The sequence below is a fragment of the Neovison vison genome, chromosome 7, assembly GCF_020171115.1.
Source record: "Neovison vison isolate M4711 chromosome 7, ASM_NN_V1, whole genome shotgun sequence".
In the NCBI taxonomy this organism is placed as follows: domain Eukaryota; kingdom Metazoa; phylum Chordata; class Mammalia; order Carnivora; family Mustelidae; genus Neogale; species Neogale vison.
The window spans coordinates 36,495,334-36,518,421 of NC_058097.1; positions in this window are offsets into that span (position 1 = coordinate 36,495,334).

The following is a 23,088-nucleotide window of genomic DNA, read 5'->3' on the forward strand; positions in this document are numbered from 1 at the left end:
GAAATCAAAGAAGAACTTAAAACAATTCATGTAAAATCAATGGGAATGAACACACATCTGTCCAAAACCTATGGGATATGACAAAGGTGGTCTTAAGGGGGAAATCCATAGCCATCCAAGCCTCACTCAATAAAACTGAAAGATCCAAAATACACTAGCTTTCTTGACACCTTAAAGGACTGGAAAATCAAGAACAAATTAAGCCAACTCCATGCACAAGAAGGGAAATAATCACGATTAGAGCAGAGATCAATGAGATAGAAACTAGAGACACTATGGAACACATCAACGAAATCAGAACCTGTTATTTTGAAAGAATCAATAAGATAAATAAACCACTGACCAAATTAATCCAAAAGACAGGAGAGAGGACCCAAATCAATTAAATTATGAATGAAAGGGGAGAGATCATGACTAACACCAAGGAAATAGAAATGATCATCAGAAATTATTATCAACAGTTAAATCCCAATAAGTTAAGCAACCTAGAAGAAATGGATGCATTCCTGGAAACCTATAAACTTCCAGAACTGAATCAGGAAGAAATTGACAACCTGAATAGACTAATATCTAGTGTTGAGATTTTGATAATTATCAAAAACCTTCCACAAAACCAGAGCCCAGGACCTGATGGATTCCCTGGTGAATTCTACCAAACATTCAAAGAAGAAATAATTCCTATTCCCCTGAAGCTCCTTCAAAACATAGAAATGGAAGGGAAACTTTCAGACTCTTTTTTTGAAACCAGCATTACCCTGATTTTGAAACCAGTAAAGACCTCATCAAAAATAATTTCAGACGAATAACCGTGATAAATATGGATGCAAAGATTCTCAACAAGATACTAGCAAATAAGATCCAAGAGTACATTGAAAAGGTTATCCACCATGGCCAGGTGGGATTTATCCTTGGGATGCAAGGGTGGTTCAACATTCACAAATCAATCATTGTGAGAACAAAATAAGAGAAGAGAACAGAATCACATGGTCCTCTCAATTGATGCAGAAAATGCATTTGACATTGCATGCATCATTTGACATTTGATAAATGCAGCATCTGTTCCTGACTAAAATGCTTTGAAGTATAGGGATAGAGGGAATATTCCTCAACTTCGTAAAATCTATCTATGAAAAACCCCTAACAAATATCATTCTCAATGGGGAAAAGCTGACAGCCTCCCTTTCAGATCAAGGATGCCTACTCTGGGGCGCCTGGGTGGCTCAGTGGGTTAAGCCGCTGCCTTCAGCTCAGGTCATGATCCCAGGGTCCTGGGATCGAGCCTCACATCGGGCTCTCTGCTCAGCTGGGAGCCTGCTTCCTTCTCTCTCTCTCTGCCTGCCTCTCTGCCTGCTTGTGATCTCTCTCTGTCAAATAAATAAATAAAATCTTTAAAAAAAAAAAAAGGATGCCCACTCTCATCACTGTTGTTCAACATAGTACTAGAAGTCCTGGCAACAGTAATCAGACTACAAAAAGAAATAAAATGGGGGCGCCTGGGTGGCTCAGTTGGTTAAGCCTCTGCCTTCTACTCAGGTCATGATCCCAGGGTCATAGGATCCAGCCTCACATCAGGCTCTCTGCTCAGTGGGTAGCCTGCTTCCCCCTCTCTCTCTGCTGGCCTCTCTGCCTACTTGTGATCTCTCTCTCTCTCTGTCAAATAAATAAATAAAATATATTTTTTAAAAAATGTATTCAAATTGGCAAAGAAGAAGTCAAACTCTCTCTCCTTGCAGATGACATGATACTTTATATGGAAAACACCAAAGAGTCTACCCCCAAGCTCCTAGAAGTCATTCAGCAATTCAGTAATGTGGCAGGACACAAAATCAATGCACAGAAATCCGTTGCTTTCTAATACACTAACAATGAAAATATAGAAAAGGAAGTTAGAGAATTGATTCCATTTACTATAGCACCAAGAACCATAAGATACTGGGGAATAAACCTAAACAAAGAGGTAAAGGATCTGTACTTGAGGAATTACAGAACACTCATGAAAGAAATTGAAGAAGAAGACAAAAAAGATGTAAGACCATTCCATGCTCATGGATCAGAAAAATAAACATTGTTAAAATGTCTATACTGCCTAGAGCAATGTATGCTTTCAATGTCGTTCTAATAAAAATTCCAAGGGCATTTTTTCAAAGAGCTGGAGCAAACAATCTTAATATTTGTATGGAACCAGAAAGGATCCCGAATTGCTAAGGAAATGTTGAAAAAGAAAAACAAAACTGGGGGCATCACATTGCCTGATTTCAAGCTTTACTACAAAGCTATGATCACCAAGACAGCATGGTAATAGCACAAAAACAGACACATAGACCAGTGGAATAGAGTAGGGAGTCTAGATATGGATCCGCAACTCTATGGTCAAATAAGCTTCATCAAAGCATGAAAAAACATCCAGTGGAAAAAAATTGGACAGCTGTTTATAGAATTAAACTTGACCATTCTCTTACACCATACACAAAGATAAACTTCAAATGGATAAAAAACCTCAACATGAGGCAGGAATCTATCAAAATCCTATAGGAGAATATAGGCAGTAGCCTCTTCGACATCGGCCACAACAACTTCTTTCAAGACATGTCTCCAAAGGCAAAGGAAACAAAAGTGAAAATGAACTTTTGAGACTTAATCAAGATGAAAAGTTTCTGCACAGCAAAGGAAACAGTCAAGAAAACAAAGAGGCAACCCACGGAATGGGAGAAGATATTCACAAATGACAGTACAAAGGGCTGATATCCAAGATCTATAAAGAACTCCTCAAACCCAACACTCTAAAAGCAAATAATCACATCAAAAAATGGGCAGAAGACATGAACAGACACTTCCTCAATGAAGACATGAAAATGGCTAACAGACACATGAAAAAATGGTCATCATCACTAGCAATCAGGGAGATTCAAACCAAAACCAAATTGAGATACCACATTATACCAGTTAGAATGGCCAATATTAGCAAGACAGGAAACAACAAGTGTTGCAGAGGATGTGGAGAAAGGGGAATCCTCTTACCTTGTTGATAGAAATACCAGTTGGTGCAGCCACTTTGGAAAACAGTGTGGAGATTTCTTTTGAAATTAAAAATAGAGGGGATCCTATGACCTTGTACTAGTTGGTATTTACCCCAAAGATACAGATGTAGTGAACAGAAGAGCCGTCTGTACTCCAGTGTTCCTAGCAGCAGTGGTCACAGTTACCAAACTGTGTAAAGAGCCAAGATGCCCTTCAACTGTTGAATGGATAAAGAAGATATGCCCCATATATACAATGGGATACTATGCCTCTATCATAAAGCATGAATGCCCAACGTTTGTATCAACAATGACAGGACTAGAGGAGGTTATGTTGAGTGAAATAAGTCAAGCAGAGAGAGTGAATTATCCTATGGTTTCACTTACTGGTGGAGCATAAGGAATAACATGGAGGACATTGGGTGAATGAGAGGAGAAGTGAGTTGGAGGAAATCAGAGAGGGAGATGAACTATGAGAGAATGTGAACTCTGAGAAAAAGAGGGTTTTGGAGGGGAGGGGGATTCGGGGTTGGGTGAGCCTGGTGGTGGGTATTAAGGAAGGCACATATTGCATGGAGCCCTGGGTGTGGTGCATAAACAATGAATCTTGGAACATAAACAATGAATCTTGAAAATAAAATAAAATTTAAAAAATTAAAAGAACAAAATTTGTGAGAATGAATTTAAAGAAAGAAAGAAGGAAAGAAAAGTTGTATCTATGAAATACACAGGTTTGGGGGCCTTTCAGGGGCTTAACATATTGTTTTCCCCTGATGTTGGGGTTTTACGTTATGGGGACCCTGTGATGGTTGTCCTCTTGTTCTTTTTGCTTCTCTTCTGAGAGAGGGACTGCTGCATTATTTTACATTCAGTGTTTCTTGGGCTGAGTCGCCCTGTCTGGTTTCAAAAACCTAAGCTCTGTGGAAACTGGTTTTCAGGCTTTTGTGCTCTAGAGGTTCTGTTCCAGACCTCTGCCTCAGTTAGAAGCTTCAGTGCATTCCCTTCTGGGTGGTCCAGAACACATCAGACTCCCCCTCTGCAATCTCTGTTGAACCCTGCAACCTCCCACAGGTGGTGCACACCCCCAACCACCATGCCTGTGGTTACCCAATGTCCCCACTTGTCTCTGCACTCCCATACCACTAAAACCTCAAGCAATATTGGTCTGGGTGAGCCCAAACCCTGGAAAGCCCATGCTAGGACTGCTGTCTGGAGCTCACACCCACACTGGGTGCACTCATACCTGACAGCACCAGCCAGGTCACCGAAGGCTGCAGGCCAAGGGACCCTGACTGGAGTCTGCACCAGCTTCTTTCAGGTGTGGGCTGGGGGCTCTCAGACCCTGTGGCCTCACAGGTTGCAGAAGGTTGCGGGCCTAGAGACTATCAGCCTGCACACATACTGGGCTCTCTCAGGCGTGGGCAGGAGTGTACCCAGTCTGAGTGGTGATGCAAGCAGTGGAAATCCACAGGCTCAGAGACTCTGGCCTACAGCACCTGCAGGGCTCTCTCTGTTCTGGGTGGTCACTGGTAGTGACCATGCTGGTACCATGTGGTTAGGCCCATGCCCATGACCATCTGATTCCACCAGTTGCCCTTAAGATCTTTTGCTCTTTTTGAGTGCTTTTAACCAGACTCTAAGTAAATGCTCATCTCCAATCACAGGACACTTTCATATTGGGGTATTACTTTCCAATGAGTCACTTTTGGTGGCTCCCTCCCCCTTCTGTTTATCTTTTGATATCAGTCCAAGCATTCCCATTCAGCTTTACCTCTCCACTGATGACCTTATGCCCCTGTAGAGATCAAGAAGTGTATAATCTTACATCTCAGGCTGCTTTCATGAGTGTTCAGAGCATTCTTGTAGGTATTTAGCTCACCTTAGGGGACTGGTTGAAACAGGGTCTCCTACTTCTCTGACATCTTGCCCCTGAGAATCTATTTTCTTAATAGCTAAGGAGAGTTTGGAATTGTGTAGAACTAACACCTTTTGTGATTTCAACTTGTAGAGTATGGTGAGAAAAATGATCACAAAAACTGAAACATTATTGCCATTTTTTGAGCCAAATACCTTGTTAAATTGCTGGGGAAAGAAGGTAGGATCATAAGGCTTTGGTTGGCACGTAGCAAGACTTCAAAATAGGAAAATATTAACATTAGCATCAGAAATGAACAAAAAGTGAGATGGGAAAGTGTAGATAAGGGAGGAAAAAGGGGAGGAGAGAACAAGGATGGCTGAAGGAAATTGCAGGGTGCTCAAGGCACCTCATGTTCATGAGTTTTAAAGTCCGTTTTGTTTTGTAATAGAAATTTATTTTCATCTCAAAACTTCAGTTATAATGGTGATGATAACAACCAAAAACTTATTATGTTCCAGTTATCATGCAAAATGCATATATTTTCTTATCTAATCCTCTCAGCAGCCATGTGAATTGAGAAAAGGGAAGCTTGGAAATGTAGTATGGCCTTCCCAATGTCATTCAGCTATACATGGCAGAGTTTATCTTCAAACTCAGGTCATCTAGTTCCAGAATTTTCTCTCTTAACCACTTCTAATATGCCACATGCCTAAAGCCCATCTGTACGTTTGTGTGTGAGCTTGTGTTGTCAGAGAAATAAGGCACAAGCTAAAGGAGGCAGAAAATTGAAGACATAGGTGACCACAAGTTGGAAGTTCCTGGAGCACTTGCAGAAATGTGAAGCTGAGGTTGGCCTTTTACCAGGGCATGGTATAGAGATTTTTTCCTCTGGATTTTCTAGGTTAAAGAGACCTTGGAAGATAACTGGTTTGCACTGCTAGATGAGAGTTCTCAACTTTTGTCATGAAAAGAAAATACTATTGTAAACAGCTATGAGAATTGTTGCAAGAAATTTGTTAGTAATAAAGTACTAGTGTTTATAGATTGTTTATTTATTGTGTAAATGAAAGCAAATTTGAGTTGCTCCCTATAGCAACACTATTTTCATCCATATGTATTCTGATTCATGTCTAGAAGTAAGAGAGAAAAGGTGCAAATGTGTTACAAATTGTAATTCTCATTCTGTTTTGCCTAATTTGCTGCCCATTGCTCAAATCGGGTATGTTAACATTATCCATCAGAGGGGTTCTGGCAGAAAAGTAGTTTGAGAAAAATTTGACTGGTCAGCTGTTGTGTGACTGAAAGAATCCCACCTCCCACCTCCTGGTTTACTTCAAAGGCTACATAGACCCCAGGAGAAACAAAGACATTGGAAATTTGCCCTGGGCTCATCGACATTATAATTCTGCATTGGCATTCGTTTTGGCTTCCAGATGATGTTTCATTCCTGCCACATACAGAAGTGCAAAGTGTGAAATTGCCCCCACTCTGGGAAAAATAAATGTTGATAAAGGTAATTCTGACTTTAATTGGTTCAGAAATTGGAACTTGTCATACAAACAGACACATAACATTTTGGTTATTCTTGTGAATTTTTTGCAGCTGTTCAGGATCAAGGCCATAGCCAAAGATAAAGAAGTCCATTCCTCTAAACCGTCATCACTTTCTTATCTAGATTAAGAGGCTTGATGGGAGGATGCCTACTACTGCCCCCCTGTAAGGGGCTGGATTACTCCCAGTTCTGCCAACCTCATCCACACCTGGGGCTCATTTGCATTTTAGAGGCAAGACAGGGCTGGAGCAGCCAATGCTTATCCTCTAGTCCCAAACCACTCTAGCAGATCAGCAGCCAGCCTGTCCCACCATGAATCCTTCTTATACCTGCCAATTCTGGGCCCAGGAGTGGTCACAGTTGGGCTGTGAGCTGAAACAATCAGTTAGGTCTGTTTTTGCATGGGTTTATTTGGAAGTCACAATACTCACCTGATGAAAAAGCATTTTGAGAGGATGCTTCTGAGCCAGTGTTGGCCAAACATTTCCATTCTAGGAGACAGAGGCAGCATTATTGGCAGAAACATTTCCTTCCTTCCTTTCTTCCATCCTTCTTCCTCATTCTTTTTGTTCATTTACCCAAATAGGCATTTGTAGTATAATAGGCAATATACATTTGATTTTTGTCCTTAATGTCCTAGCTCAGATCTCCTAAAACTCTTGGAATTCCCTGAGTAAAAGGAACATCTTTTGTTATTCATAACAAGCCCCTTCCAACCAGACTTGAATTTATGCTAATAAGGTGATTCTTGGATAGTCCCTAGATAGCTTCAGGTAGAGACTGGTCTCCAGCAACACAAGCCTTGATTACAGGATTGACTTTCAGTTTTAGATGCTGCCTTCTTGGGGGCTGAAGGTTGAGTTGAATCACCAGTGGCCAAATGATTTAAGCAATCAGGCCTAAGTAACAAAATTTCCTTAAAAATCCCTTAAAGAGAGTTTGGAGATTTTCCAGGGTGGTGAACACATTGCAGTACTGTGAGAGTGCACTCCCGGAGAGCTATGAAGTTCTGATCACCACCAGCATCCCCACCTTCCTCATACTTTACCTTATTCATGTGTTCCATTTGGCTGTTCCTGAGCTGTACCTTTTATAGTAAACCAGTAAATGTATGGAAAATGTTTTCCTAAGTTCTATGAGTCATTCTAGCAAGTTATTGAACCTGAAGAGGGGGCCATTGGAACTTTCAAATTATAGCCAGTCAGGCAGAAATATGGTGATCTGAAACTTGTCACTGACATCTGAAGTTAAGAACAGACAGTCTTGTGGGACTGAGATTTTTAACTCATGGTAACTGAAGCTAAATCCAGATACATAGTGTCAGAATTGAATTGCATTGTTGGACACCCAGGTGGTGTCAGAGGATTAAAGACAATTCATTGAACATCAAGTGTGTCTGTCTCTAGTGATGTTAATTGAGAATGAAAATATAAATAAAACCAAATTTCTATCTCTCTTTGATTGTTAGCAACATTGAAGAGTCCAGAATGTGTGACTACGTCTGCATCAGAGAAGGATTCAGGAGGTACTATTTGAAATAAATCAAAGTCTGGCTAGAAGATTTCCAGGTAGAAGGATAAAGAACACTCAAGCAATAAGAACATCTTTGACAAAATTCTGACATTTGACAGAAATGTTCTTGGAGAAAGTCCTTGTAGATGGAATATGGGGGCTACTCAGGGGTGCCTGGTGAGACAAATGGGGCCTTACTTGCCAAGTCTATTGGTTTTTACTTTATCCTGGGGATTAAGAGACTAGAAGATATATTGGATATTACACAAGATATGTCAACCTACTATCCTCCCAGCCTACTTTTTACTCTAGCTATTGTCCTAGAACTAGCTTCTCACGGGTGTAAGCAGCCAACATGTTGCCTTGCCTGTATCATGAATAACTTTTTTTTCCCTTCCCCATTGTTCTTCTTAAATACTGTAAAATATCTTTATTTTATTATTCTTTCTTTCTTTTTTCTTTCTTTCTTTTTTTCTCTCTCCTTCTTTACTTATTTCTATTTTACTTTTTTGTTATCTTATGTTAGTCACCATACAGTACATCATTAGTTTTTGAGGTAGCATTCCAAGATTCATTGTTTGCCTATAGCACCCAGTGCTCCATGCAATATGTGCCCTCCTTAATCCAATCCTGGGCTTACCCATTCCATTCTCAACCCTCAGTTTGTTTTTAAGAGTCCATAGTCTTTCATGGTTCATCTCTTTCTCTGATTTGCCCCCTTCATTTTCCCCTTACTTCTCCTAATGTCCTCCATGCTATTTCTTATGTTCCACAAGTAAGTGAAATCATACGATAATTGACTTTGTCTGCTTGATTTATTTCACTTAACAAAATCTCCTCTAGTCCCATCCATGTTGACACAAAAGCTGGGTATTCATCCTTTCTGATGGCTAAGTATTACTCTATTGTATATATGGACCACATCTTCTTTACCTACTGATCCTGATCTGCTGAAGGGGAGAAGACATGAACAGACATTTCTCAAAAGAAGATAGACAAGTGGCTAACAGACACATGAAAAAGTGTTCATCATCATTAGTCACCAGGGAAAATCAAATCAAAACAACACTGAAAGTGGGCATCCTTGTCCTGTTCCTGATCTCAATGGGAAGGCTGCAAGCTTTTTCCCATTGAGGATGATATTTGCTGTGGGTCTTTCATAGATAGATTTGATGAGGTTCAGGAATGTTCCCTCTATCCCTATACTTTGAAGTGTTTTAATCAGGAACGGATGCTGGATTTTGTCAAATGCTTTTTCTGCATCATTGAGGACCATGTGGTTCTTCTCTCTTCTCATATTAATTTGTTGTATCACATTGATTGATTTGCGAATGTTGAACCATCCTTGTAGCCCAGGGATGAATCCCACCTGATCATGGTGGATAATCTTTTTAATGTGCTATTGGATCCTGTTGGCTAGGATCTTGTTGAGAATCTTAGCATCCATATTCATCAGTGATATTGGTCTGAAATTCTCCTTTTTGGTAGGGTCCTTGCCTGGTTTGGGAATCAGGGTAATGCTGGCTTCATAGAAAGAGTCTGGAAGTTTTCCTTCTGCTTCAATTTTTTGAAACAGCTTCAGGAGAATAGGTGTTATTTCTTCTTTGAAGGTTTGGTAGAATTCCCCAGGGAATCCGTCAGGTCCTGGGCTCTTGTTTTTTGGGAGGTTTTTGATCACTGATTCAATCTCCTTATTAGATATTGGTCTATTCAGGTTGTCAATTTCTTCCTGATTCAATTTTGGTAGTTTATATTTTTCCAGGAATGCATCCATTTCATCTAGGTTGCTAAGCTTATTGGCATATAACTGTTCATAATAACTTCTGATGATTGTTTCTACTTCCTTGGTGTTAGTTGTGATCTCTCCCTTTTCATTCATAATTTTATGAATTTGGGCTTTCTCTCTTTTCTTTTGGATTAGTGTAGCCAGTGGCTTATCGATCTTATTGATTCTTTCAAAAAACCAGCTTCTAGTTTCATTGATACGTTCTACTGTATCTCTGGTTTCTACCTCATTGATCTCAGCTCTAATCTTGATGATTTCCCTTCTTATGTGTGGAGTTGGTTTGATTTGTTGTTGATCTTCCAGTTCTTTAAGGTGTAGAGACAGCTGGTGTGTTCTGATTTTTCAATTTTTTTGAGCGAGGCTTGGATGGCTATGTATTTTCCCCTTAGGACCGCCTTTGCTGTATCCCATAGGTTTTGGACCGAAGTGTCTTCATTCTCATTGGTTTCCATGAATTGTTTCAGTTCTTCTTTGATCTCCTGGTTGATCCAAGCATTCTTAAGCAAGGTGGTCTTTAGCTTCCAGGTGTTTGAGTTCCTTCGGAACTTTTCCTTGTAATTGAGCTCCAGTTTCAAAGCATTGTGATCTGAGAATATGCAGGGAATAATCTCAGTTTTTTGGTATCGGCTGAGTACTGATTTGTGACCCAGTATGTGGTCTATTCTTGAGAAGGTTCCGTGTGCACTTGAGAAGAATGAGTATTCTGCTGTTTTAGGGTGGAATGTTCTGTATATATCTATGAGGTCCATCTGGTCCAATGTGTCATTCAATGCTCTTGTTTCTTTATTGATTTTCTGCTTCGATGATCTGTCTAATTCTGAAAGAGGCATGTTAAGATCTCCTACGATTAGTGTATTCATATCAATATGAGTCTTTATCTTGATTAACAGTTTTCTTAAGTAATTGGCTGCTCCCATATTGGGAGCATAGATATTTACAATTGTTAGATCATCTTGGTGGATAGTCCCTTTAAGGATTATGTAGTGTCCTTCTGTATCTCTGACTACAGCCTTTAGTTTGAAGTCTAATTTATCTGATATGAGAATCGCTACCCCAGCCTTCTTTTGAGTCCCATTGGCATGAAAGATGCTTCTCCATCCCTTCACTTTCAGTCTGCGTGTATCTTTAGGTTCAAAATGGGTCTCTTGTAGACAACATATGGATGGGTCCTGTCGTTTTATCCAATCTACAACCTCTTACACTGTTGGTGGGAATGCAAGTTGATGCAGCCTCTTTGGAGAACAGTGTGGAGATTCCTCAAGAAATTAAAAATAGAGCTTCCCTATGACCCTGCCATTGCACTCCTGGGTATTTACCCCAAAGATACAGATGTCGTGAAATAAGGGCCATCTGTACCCCAATGTTTATAGCAGCAATGGCCACAGTCGCCAAACTATGGAAAGAACCAAGATGCCCTTCAACGGATGAATGGATAAGGAAGATGTGGTCCATATACACTATGGAGTATTATGCCTCCATCAGAAAGGATGAATACCCAACTTTTGTAGCAACATGGACGGGACTGGAAGAGATTATGCTGAGTGAAATAAGTCAAACAGAGAGAGTCAATTATCATATGGTTTCACTTATTTGTGGAGCATAACAAATAGCAGGGAGGACAAGGGGCGTTAGAGAGGAGTAGGGAATTTGGGTAAATTGGAAGGGGAGGTGAACCATGAGAGAATATGGACTCTGAAAAACAATCTGAGGGGTTTGAAGCGGTGGGGGGGTGGGAGGTTGGGCTACCAGGTGGTGGGTATTATAGAGGGCACGGCTTGCATGGAGCACTGTGTGTGGTGAAAAAATAATGAATAATGTTTTTCTGAAAATAAATAAATTGGGAAAAAAATGGAAAAAAAAAAACAACACTGAGATACCACCTTACACCAGTTAGAATGGTGAAAAATTGACAAGACAAGAAACAAATGTTGGCAAGGATGTAGAGAATGGGGAACACTCTTATATTATTGGTGGGAATGCACGTTGGTGCAACCACTTTGGAAATAATGTGGAGATTCCTTTAAAAATTAAAAATAGAGCTTCCCTATAACCCAGCAACTGCATTACTATGTATTTACTGAAAAGATACAGATGTAGTGAAAAGAAGGGTCATTTGTACCCCCAATGTTCATAACAGTAATGACTAAAGTCAACAAACTGTGGAAAGAGCTAGGATACCCCCCAACAGATGAATGGATAAAGAAGATATGGTCCTGGGCACGGTGGCTCAGTGAGTTATGTCTCTGCCTTTGGCTCAGGGCGTGATCTCAGGGTCCTGGGATTGGGCCCCATTTCAGGCTCTCTGCTCAGCAGGAAGCCTGTATCACACCACCCCCCACCCCACCTACTTTTGATCTCTGTCTGTCAAATAAATAAAATCTTTAAAAAAATAAAATAAAATACAGTAGCTTAAAATCATTTTTTGTTGTTCATGAGTCTGTGGGTCATATGAGTAGCTCTGATCTTTTGAGCTTACTTATAAGTCTGAGATCAGCTGTGTATTTAGGTGGCTGATCTAGGGCGGCCTTAGTTAGCAAAACTGGGATATCTTAGCTCTCTTGGGTGTCTTTCATATTCCTCCAGCAGGCTAGGTCAGGTATCCTTTTATTGTGCAGATAGGGGCTTCAAAACAAGAAAAAGGAAACATGCAAAGCCTCTCGAGGCATAGGCTTGAAAATGGCACATTTTCACTTCACCTGTCTTTTGTTAGCTAAAACAAGTTTTAATGTCATCTCAGATTCAAGGGATGAAGAATAGATTCTGTCTCTTTTTAGAAGGAATGAAGAATCAGAGCTCTAGAACTGTGAAGCATAAGTTAGGAACATAATAGTGACCTGAGATAAATTTTCTTTAATGCTTAATTAGAATCTTCCATCAAAGCTGAGGATTTAGGGTTTGGAGGAATGAATGCGGAAATCCCCATGGCAAATGGAAAGTGTTAGGGACTCTATCTTGGACAGAAGTTCTGGAAGTTAAGTTCCTCTTACAGTTTTCATATGGAATGACTACAACAAATTACATGGGTGAAAATCCCATCTTAGCCACCTAGGGATGGAGCAACTTCACTGTTTTTTTCCAAGCATAGTTCACTGTCTCTCTTTCTATATAGGGTGTAAGAGACGGGCTCTTACTTGCCCTTCCACCATTGTAAATTATATCCTTAACAAGTGGGCCCAGAAAGAAGAGAGAAATCATACACTTTCTCTCCCTTTACTCTTTTATCTCTATTCCCTTAAATCCTATTCTGATTTTTATTTAAATGGAAGTGACAGGGGTGCCTGGGTGGCTCAGTGGGTTAAAACCTCTGCCTTTGGCTAAGGTCATGATCCCAGGGTCCTGGGATCGATCCCTGCATCGGGCTCTCTGCTCAGCAAGGAATCTGTTTCCCTTCCTCTCTCTCTGCCTGCTTCTCTGCCTAATTGTGATCTCCGTCTGTCAAATAAATAAATAAAATCTTTAAAAAAATAAATGGAAGTGACAAAGGGAGAAATATTAAACACCATTTCATCTTTGTTTCTAAGTACACCCCTTTATAATCTACTTTGGTGCAAACATTTCGGTTGTGGGAAAAAGTTTAGAAATTTTGGCTAGATTTTTGAAATTTAAAATGAGATAAGAGATAATTTGGCTATATATAATTTACCATGTGGCACTGACGCAACCATTTACTAGCCAATCATCTAGTTAATCCAGAGTAGACACCTATTATGTTGATCTCTAATGTAAGGAAAAGTAAGAGACAAGATCTCTACTGTTAATGAGGTATAATTATGGTTAAATTCATCTTTTAAATTTGTTGAGACAGGGGCGCCTGGGTGGCTCAGTGGGCTAAAGCCTCCGCCTTCGGCTCAGGTCATGATCCCAGGGTCCTGAGATCGAGCCCTGCGTCAGACTCTCCGCTTGGCGGAGAGCCTGCTTCCTCCTCTTTCTCTCTCTGCCTGCCTCTCTGCCTACTTGTGATCTCTTTCTGTCAAATAAATAAAATAAAATCTTTAAAAAAAAAATTTGTTGAGACAGACACCCAAGTAATCACTTCTGGTCCAGCTAGCTTATGGAACTGAAAACAAAAACAAATGAGATAATGAATAATATAATGAATAATTCTTTTAAGACAATATGAATTACTGGGATTGAAAGAGGGTGGTCATTTTGTCTGGGGCAACATGGCTGAAGGAGCACTTTCAAGTGAATTGTTTTTATTTCAATCAGCGCATTTAGTGCTAGCTGTTACAGTAAGAAATATGTGGTGATATGTATAATTAAAAGGTAACAAATAGCTACTTTACTGAATATAATTCAGAATGTAACAGATGAGAATTCAATTATATACTCTGTGATGGCTGACTCATTCTTTATTTAACAGATGGTGACTCTGATATGGAGGCTTTCTCATGAGGGCCTTGAAGGGCTTCTCTTATGTCCATTATTCTGCTCCTAATGTTGCTACTGTTTCATGGTAGGGACAATCCACTCAAGAGTCAAGGAGAAGCCAGATTCCTTTCACTGCTCTAGATTGTAAACTGGCCTCTTGAGCTAAGCACAGTCCATCTACTGGTGGGTCTCTGTTGAGTACCTTGGGATGTATTTAGCACTGATTTTAAAGGCTGAAGGGAAGAAGGACAAAGAGGCCTACAGTCTGGGAAGATTGATAAACCTGTCAAACAAAGGCAATTAAGAAACAAGATAGTACATGAATGGTGTAACAGCCTCCAAAGCATATTGTTGTGCATTTATTTCTCATTTAATCTTGTCTCATTTGTGTTAACTGTGTCAATATCTGTTCCTACCACTGATGTGTAAATTCTTTTTTTTTTTTAAGATTTTATTTATTTATTTGACAGAGAGAAATCACAAGTAGGCAGAGAGGCAGGCAGAGAGAGAGGAAGGGAAGTAGGCCCCCTGCTGAGCAGAGAGCCAGATGTGGAACCCCATCCCAGGACCCTGAGATCATGACCTGAGCTGAAGGCAGCGGCTTAACCCACTGAGCCACCCAGGCGCCCCCACTGATGTATAAATTCTTGAGTGGAAAAAACTGCAACATATGACATCACTTTTCTCTCTTGATAAAACCCTTCAGTGGGATTCCTTTCTCAGGCCATGGCAGAATTTTGGGCACTGAACTCAATATCCTGTGATAAGCAATGGGGCAGTGAAAATATAGATCAGGGAACTATTTTAGACATTGGTAAGAAGGCAGTGTAAGATTATAACTCTAGATAGAAGAGAAAAAAATGAGGTGAACCTTATGCCCCAACTTTTTACCTAGAAGAATTTCCAAGACTGCAGTTCAGGGAGGGGAACCCCAAGCTGATCAACGTGGCTATGCTGAATTGAGGAGATAATGACTGGGTTTTGAAGGCAAATGGAATATTCAGGGAAACTGGAATTTTCAGAGCACAGAACCATAAGTTGGGAATTACATTAAAAACAAAAGTAAACTAAAAGCTGAAGGGGAAAAAAAAAAAGCTGGAGAAACCTGCATGGGATTCATCTGAGTCTTTGGTGAATAGTGGTCTATATATGTCATGATATTGGGCAAAGAATAATTATTAGGAAATCCTAAGCCAAATAACTTCCAGACTTTATGTGGGGTTGAGAAATATTTGAATTCCATGATTCAGAATAATGAATTGTTATTGAATACTGAAGCATCTGTAGAGCCTCAGAATGGTCAGGCCTTGGTTGTAGGGCCAAACTAGTCCTGGGTAAAGGTCATTCTAGCTCTTACCCAACAAAATCATAAAGCAAGTTATGAAAATATCAAACTGATGAACAAAATTTCATATGGTTTCACTTATTTGTGGAGCATAACAAATAGCATGAAGGACATGGGGAGATAGAGAGGAGAAAGGAGTTGGGGGAAATTGGAAGGGGAGGTGAACCATGAGAGACTATGGACTCTGAAAAACAATCTGAGGATTTTGAAGGGGCGGGGGGTGGGAGGTCGGGGTACCTGGTGGTGGGTATTATAGAGGGCACGGATTGCATGGAGCACTGGGTGTGGTGCAAAAATAATGAATACTGTTATGCTGAAAATAAATAAAAAATAAATTAAACAAATAAACAAAAAATACTAACACTAGTTTTTTTAGAAAGATATTTATTTATATATTTATATTTATTTATTTGAGAGAGATTAAGAGAGCAAGCAGGGAGGGACAGAGAGAGAAGAAGAGAAGCAGAATCCCTGCTGACCACACAGCCCAATGCAGGGCTTGATCCCATGACCTGAAACACAAGAGTTGGGCATATAACTCACCAAGACACCCAGGAGTCCTCAATATTAACACTCTTTAAATGGGAATAAAAAAATCAGGCATTCAACAATATGACATTCACAATACTTAATATCCAATCTGAAATTACTAGAGATGTAAAAAATCAGGAATTTAACACACACACACACACACTCACACATAAATCAATAGAAATAAACTCAGAAATGACAGAGAAACTAAAATCAGCAGGCAAGATAGAAGAAAAGAAAAATGCTCCATAATATTTACTCTAGGCCCTACCTGGTGCCCCTCAGACACACCTCCATGCTTACACTGAGATCCATTTTTGAGGCTGCTTCAAGCCAATGACTGAACATGGCAGAGAACTTAAGATAAAGTCATTCCTTTACATATAAAGATATCTCAAATGACTTAAGAAAAATTCATTCCTTTTACATGTAAAGAAAACATGTAAAATATGGCATTCTCCTTTGAAAGATCTTGGATTAAGAATTTTCTCATCCATATGATTGAACTTTTTGTGTTACTACACAACTGACCAAGATTTTTTCTACCCAATACCCTTCCTTACCTCTCACAGTGATATTTGTCAGATCTGTCTTCTGGTCTGAAAACTCTCCATGACTTTTCACATTTTTTCCCCTTTATCCTTCATAGGCATTTTCACAAATACATTTTTTCTATTTCTATTCATGTCTCAATGTTTGCTTTTTAGAAGATCTAAGACAAAAAATGTCTAATAAAAGAGCTTCAAAAATTATGGGAAAAACTGACACAAATGAAAGGAAGAAAAAGTATTATATTTGGAAATTTATTTTTCAGAAGTTATTGCTAGTTTTTTTTTAAATTTTTTATAATGTTCAGTTAGCCATTGTATAGTACAAGGATGTAATGTTCAATGATTTATTAGTTATGTATAACACCCAGTGCTCAACACAACACATGCGCTCTTTAATACCCATCACCCTGTTACGCCCTCCCTCCATCCCCTCACCTTTGAAACCCTCACTTTGTTTTAATACTTCTCTCTCAGTAATTGATAGAACAACTAATGGAAAATTATTAAAAACAGAAAAAAATCTTAACACTATCAACCAATTCAACTTTAATGACATTTATATATCATAGCTAACAATGGCAAAATACATATTGTTTTCAAGTATACATAAAATATTTACCAGGTAAATCATACGTTGGTCCATAAAGTGAGTCTCAACACATGTACTAGGCTTGAAAACATGTAAAGTATTTTCTCTGACTCAATAAAACAAAATGAGAAATCAATAATGAAAGGGTATCTAAGAAATCTTCAAGTACTTGAAAATTAAATAACATTATTCTTAGTAACCAATGGGTCAAACCAGAAATATAAAGCAGAATTAGAAAATATTTTGCATTAATAAATAACAGAACATATAAACATTTTTGGTATCTAGGTAAAAGGGGACAAAAAAGAAATGTATAGTTTTGGAAGAAGTGATGTCTAAAATTAATTGTCTAAAATTTTCCCTCAAAAATCTAAAAAAAGAGTGAATCAAACCTATAGAACATAAAAGAAGCAATAAAGATAAAAAGAGAAATCAATTAAACAGAAAATAAAAATAATATAAAATATTGGTAAAATCATTTATTGCTGAAAAGACCAATAAAATCAATAAATTTCTAGTTAGGCTGATGAGAGAGAGAAAGAGAGGGAAAATGCAAATCATCAATATGAAGAATAAACAGAATAAATACTATAAAACAGTTTTTCAGTAAATTAAAAAGTGTTTGATGGGGAAATTACTTAAATATTACAAATTAAAGACACAAGAAAAATATAAAATATAATATTTCTATATTTATTAAAGACTATTAATTTAAGCCTTCTTTTTTAGTTTTTATTTATTCATTTGAGAGAGAGAGCATGCATGCATTCACAAATGGGGGGTATAGGAAGAAGGAGAGGGGAAAGTGGACTCAGCATTGAGTGAGGAGCCTGATGCAGGGCTTCATCTCAAGACCCTGAGATCATGACCTGAGCTGAAGTCATATGCTTAACCAACTGACTCACCCAGGTGCCCCTCAACTTAACCTTTATTACAAAAAAAGTCCAGGACCAGTTGGCTTTATTGCTGAATTCTGTGAATTAAAGAAGAAATAATACCAATCCTACACAAACTCAAAGAATAGACAAGGAGGGGACAATGCTTCCCAATACATGCTATGAGTCCAGTATGATCCTATTACAAGGCTCAGAAAAGAAAAAATGAGATAGATACCAATATCACTTAATGAAGTATTAATAAGTCAAACTCAGCAAAATATAGGATGGATAATCTATCATGATCAAAAAGGACTTACCCTGTGATGCAAGGATGATTTATAATTTGAGAAACTGGTAAGGTTTTCTCAGTAGATACAGAAAAATTATTTGATATGACACTAGGAGTAGAATAATTTGAACAAACTAGGAATAGAAGAATATTTCTTTAACTTGTGAAATGCATTTATAACAGATTTACAACTAATTATGTACTTAACATTAAAAGATTGGGAATCTTCCACCTGAGATCAGAAAGCAAGGATGTATTCTTTCATTTCTGTTCACCTTTGTACTAGAGTTTCTAGACAATGTAATGAGATAAGAAAAAAATGTATCATTTTGAATTGAATGAGTAAAACTGTCCTTATTGATAGAAATAATAAATTTAGCAATATTAAAATTATACTAATCAATTGTATTTCTAATACTAGGATTGAAAGATTTGAAATAGATATTTTTTACAATACCATAAAAGAAAAAATATTTAGAGATAAATTTATCAATATATGTGTAAGACTATTGCACTCAAAACCACAAAAAACTGCCAAGAGAAATTAAAGATAGATAAGAGAGTTTGTTCATTGGAAGACAATATAGTAGTGCTAATGTTAAACAGTTTGATTTAATGCAATTCCAATCAAAACACCTATAGACTTTTAATAGAGATTGATAAGATGATCCTCAAATTTATATTAAAAATGCATAAGTAGGAGGGTGGTGACAAGATGGCAGAGAAGTAGGAGGCACTGCTTCAACGGGTCCCCTAAAGTGAGCTGATTATCTACCAAAGAACTCTGATCACCCATGAAATCAGCCTGAGATTAGAATTATACACTTCTGGATCTCTACAGGGCACAAGATGCCAGTGGACAGGTAAAGAGTGGGAACATCAGACTGATATGTGAAGATAAACAAAAGGGGGAAGGAGCCACCAGAAGTGACCCACTGGAAAGGAATACCCCAATACGAGAGTGCCCTGTGATTGGGGACCAGCATAAACTTGGAGTCTGGTTGAAAGCACTCAAAAAGAGCAAAAGATCTTAAGGGGAAATTGGTGGAATTGGGTGATTAGGGACAGGGGATTAAGCCCACAGACCCAGGATAGCCACTGCTGGCAATGAGCCAGAGAGTGCAGCCAAGAAGCCAGGCCTTGGTCCCTGAGCCGACTGCATGCATAAGAGTGTCTGGGTGGTGGTGCAGGTGAGAGAGTCTGGCTTGGATGCCAACCAGCGCTCCCTAGAAACAAAGCCTTTTGCACTCTGCACGTGTGCTACGTGACCAGGGTCTGAGTCACACTCCACACGCTCCCCTGAAAGAGGTCTGTGCAGGCACTAGCCAGTGCTCTCTAGGACCGAGACAGTCTGAACACTCATAGCCCAGGCCAGCATGAAAATCTCAGTGTGCTATCTCTGGATGAGACCTCTCTGGTGGTTTGGAACTGCCCAGACAGCCACAGCAGAGGCAGCCGCTGAAAGCCAGCTCTCTGGACTAGTAATTCTCATGGTTTGGGTAACACCGGGGCACAAGCAAGAGCTCCTGTGACCCCTGAGACCGTGACTGTGGACCTGATCTGAGTGGGGCAGAGGGGGAATTTATGTGCTCTGGATCACGCAGAGAGGAACAGAGTGAGGCTTCCCTCTGAAATGGAGGTCTGGGTGCAGTTTGCTTTCCACTAAACTTCCAAAGAACCACCAAAAGTCACCAAGGGGAGGAAAAAAAAAAAAACAACAACCCCGAAAAACCGCTTTCCTTAGAGCCCAACAAGCCAGCCCCCAGACAAAACAAAACAAAACAAATCAAAGCAAAGCAAAACAAAACAAAAAAACAAGAGGATAACCACCACTACTTCATAGATACGACTTTTATTTTTAATTCGTTCACACTATTCTCATTCTGTTCAATTTTTAAAAATAATTTTTAACATATTTACCATCACAATGAGATGTTCACTACAACAAATTCCATAATAACCTTTTAACTTGAACTGTTTTGATACATATACCTGTGTTTTTCTATTTTTTAATTTTTTAATTCTTTTTCTAATATTCATATAGGGATAAGCTTCAAGGCAATACTCTTTCCCCAATCAATGCTACTCCTAAGTATAAGCCAGTTTTAATCCCCACTTACCTCAGGAGAGTTTTGTCCTTTAACAACGATATCAAGATACATCCAGGAAGAATCAAAATAACCTTCCTCGCCCACACAGAAAATATAACCACCCTCCCATCTTTTTCTTCTGTCAGTGTTTCTGTGTATTTGTTTTTGTTTTGGTAGTATATAAATCTTGTACTTGGGGTACATTTTGATGGGGTTCTTTTATTTATTTATTTGTTTGTTTGTTTATTCCTTGTCATCTACTTTGTCCGTCTTTTTCTCTGTCTGTTTTTGTTTGTATACTTTATAAATCTTATCTTCGGGGCCCATTAGGGCTGGGCTTTCTCTTTTCTTTTTTTCCTCTCTCTCTCTCTATTTTTTTTCTTTTTTTCTTTTTTTTTTTTTTTTTCCTTTTTGGTGGGGACTCTGGATTGCTCAGAAGCATTCCAGGGTACACCTTGCCTGCACCATGGTTGATACAGTCAGCTACACATCCGATCAGTCATCTCTCACCAAAATGACTAGGAGGAGGAATGCCTAACAAAAGAAAAATTCAGACTGGGCCCTCTCCATCACAGCTATTGGATATGGATACAGACAGTATGTCAGAAAGGGAATTCAGACTAACAATTATCCAGGCAATAGCTAGGTTGAAGAAAGCCTTTAATGACAAAATGGAATTGATTACGGAAGAAGTGAAAGCCACCAGGGATGATGTTCACAATGCTCTCAATGAGCTCTAATCTAATTTAAATTCTCTAACAGCTAGGGTAACTGAGGCAGAAGATAGAATTAGTGATCTGGAGGACAAACTGATAGAGAAAAAGGATCAGGAGGAAGCCTGGAACAAACAGTTTAGAAACCATGAAAACAAAATTAGGGAAATAAATGATGTCACGAAACGTTCCAACATCAGAATTATTGGAATCCCCTAGGAGGAGGAGAAAGAAAGAAGACTAGAAGATATAGTTGAACAAATTATTCCAATATCGCAAATGGAACCAGCGTTCATGTCCTAGGGGCAGAAAGGTCTCCCCCCAAGATCATAGAATCTAGAAAGACCTCAAAGCACCTGATTGTGAAAACAGTGATTCATAATTTTAGACAGGAGCTCTTGAAAGCAGATAGAAGGAAGAAATCCCTTATGTACTGAGGAAAGCCCATCAGAACAATGTCAGACCTGTCCACAGAAACCTAGCAAGCCAGAAAGGGCTGGCAAGATATATTCAGGGCATTAAATGAGAAGAACATGCAGCCAAGAATACTTCATCTAGCAAAACTGGCATTCAAAATGGATGGAGAAATAAAAAGCTTCCAAGACTGGCAAGGTTTAAAAGAGTATGTGACCACCAAGCTGACCCTGCAGGAAATATAAAGGGGGGTATCTATAAAAGAGGAAAAAACCCTAAGAATATCAGTGAACAGAAAGATATGTAGACAATCTATAGAAACAAAGACTTCACAGGTAACACGATATCAATAAAGACATACCTATCAATAATCACTCTCAACGTGAATGGCCTAAATGTGCCCATAAAATGTCAGAGGGTTGCAGATTGGATAAAACGACATGACCCTTCCATTTGTTGTCTACAAGAGACCCATTTTGATCCTAAGGATACATCCAGACTGAAAGTGAAGGGATGGAGGAGCATCTTTCATGCCAATGGGCCTCAAAAAAAGGCTGGGGTAGTGATTCTCATATCAGATAAATTGGATTTTAAACTAAATACTGTAGTCAGAGATACAGAAGGACACTACATCATTCTTAAAGAGACTATCCACCAAGAAGATCTAACAATTGTAAATATGTATGCCCCCAATATGGGAGGAACCAATTACTTAAGAAAACTGTTAATCAAGATAAAAAGTCATATTGATATGAATATATTAATAGTAGGAGATCTTAACACACTACTCTCAGTAATAGACAGATCATCGAAGCAGAAAATCAATAAAGAAAGAAGAGCATTGAATGACACATTGAACCAGATGGACCTCATAGAAATATACAGAACCTTCCACCCTAAAACAACAGAATACTCATTCTTCTTGAGTGCACATAGACCACATACTGGGTCACAAATCAGGGCTCAACTGATACAAAAGATTGAGATTTTTCCTTTCATATTCTCAGATCACAATGCTTTGAAATGAGCTCAACTGCAAGGGGAAGCTTGGAAGGAATTCAAACACCTGGAAGCTAAAGACCACCTTGCTTAAGAATGCTTGGATCAAGCAGGAAATCAAGGAAGAACTTAAATAATTCATGGAAACCAATGAAAATGAACACGTTGGTCCAAAACCTATGGGATACAGCAAAGGAGGTCCTAAGGGGGAAATATATAGCCATCCAAGCCTCCCTCAAAAAAAACCCTGAAAAATCCAGAATACACCAGCTGTCTTTACACCTTAAAGAACTGGAGACTCAACAACAAATTAAGCCAACTCCACACACAAGAGGGGAAATAATCAAGATTAGAGCAGAGATCAATGAGATGGAAGCTAAAGATACAGTAGAACGCATCACTGAAACTAGAAACCGGTTTTTTGAAAAAATCAATAAGATCGATAAATCATTGGGCAAGCTAAACCAAAATAAAAGAGAGAAGGCCCAAATTAATAAACTTATGAATGAAAAGAGAGAGATTACAACTAACACCAAGGAAATAGAAACAATCATCAGAAGTTATTATCAACAGTTATATGTCAATAAATTAAA